Source organism: Mastomys coucha, unplaced genomic scaffold (genome assembly GCF_008632895.1).
Source record: "Mastomys coucha isolate ucsf_1 unplaced genomic scaffold, UCSF_Mcou_1 pScaffold9, whole genome shotgun sequence".
Lineage (NCBI taxonomy): Eukaryota > Metazoa > Chordata > Mammalia > Rodentia > Muridae > Mastomys > Mastomys coucha.
Window position 1 is genome coordinate 89724063 of NW_022196915.1, and position 1692 is coordinate 89725754.

The window sequence follows — 1692 nt, forward strand, 5'->3', positions numbered from 1 at the left end:
AAATCAGATACCAAGATTAAGGAAGAATGAAGTGACTACAGTCAAATCTTGTAGAATGATCACCTTTAGTGGAGGAATAAAATGGGCTTTATAGCTATGTCCACAAGACTCAAGCAAGGGCCCTCTCCTTTGCTTGCAAAGTCATTAACCCCACTCTTTACTCACATAATCGCTTCTCAAGGATGCTGCTTCGTAATGTCATTACCCAGGGGTTAGAGTTCCATATAGCTAATTTGGGGGGATATTCAGGCCACAGCACTTATCCTTCCCATGACAAAAGTCCCCTAAATTTCTACATGGATTCTAAATGTATAAGCATATCCTCAAAGATGTATCTGCACTAGCTTTGAAACCATCCCATTAGTTTACCATGGCAAAGAAATGAATTACTGGAAAATATGTATGATAAAACAAATACTATCCTGTTAGCCCCACCCTTAGCCCATTATTATTACTTCTGAAAGTGAAGAGCATGATTCTCTAGATCATAAAAGTGATTTGTTGTATTTTTATGGTTTCATTGAATCCTCAGAGTCTATTTATAACAAGGGTCAGCAAATTCTTAACTAAAAGGGCAGACAGTACATATTTTAGGTTTCCTGAGCCAGTCAGTTGCTGTTGCAAGCTCTCTTGTTCTTGTCACATATAGACATTTAAGACTTTATTTAGATACACAATTTGAATTTTATATCTTTTTTTGGTGGGGTGGTATGAAGTACTTTTTTACCAAAAAAAAAAAAATAGTGAGCATATTACATTTTTTTTTCCCTCAAAGGCCTTTCAAAAATAGCTGCAGGGTATGGCTGTGCTGCAGCTGGGCTGGAGCACTGGCCTCACATCCACAAGGTCCTGGGCCCCAGCCTCTGCACTGTAAACAATATGTGTACAGCTCACCTTACGTCCATAGTTGGTCAACTGCTGTGTTATAACATGGAATGAACATAGGATTCAGGGTCTTTAGAGGCTAATTGACTATCCATGATGACATCAAAAGCATGTAGTGCATATGGCATCCTTTATTTAATTCACATAAAAAAAGCATGCAGTGTTAAGGTAAGACAATACATGTAAAATGTTCCAGCGCACATTAGATAAGCAAGCTATCAGCATACAGACATTTTTATAGCCTATGTTGGTATACCAAACATATTTTAAGTAACGTACTTTTAAAGCCTATACTAACAGTTGTGCTTCATTCTCACATTGTCCCACTCAAACCTGTTACTCTTCATTAAAAAAAAAAAAAAGCCCTACACAATAGACATTCACTAGCCAATAAGAGGCTTTTTCCTCTGGTTGGAGAATGGAGCGAGCAAAAAGGCTCCCATGCTTACAGTTGCCACAATGAGCAATAACATGCAAACTAGAACTTTATTACACAAAGGATCCCTGTGACACAACAGATCAAAAACCTAGCAGACTGCCTGTCTTCCTACACATTTGGAAAAAAAGCTAGGATGTTTAAGTTTCTTCAAATCTAGCTGATATGTGCCTGTCTTCCATACAGAGTGATTCCAACTTTACACACACACACACACATACACATTCAAAGATAAGCAAATATAAATGACCTGAAATAGTATTTTCATACAATGTGTTCTTGCATACTAGTTCACAGACACATACACATGCACACACACACTCACACACAGGCACACAAAATGGACAGAACACAATGTAACAAATTATAAA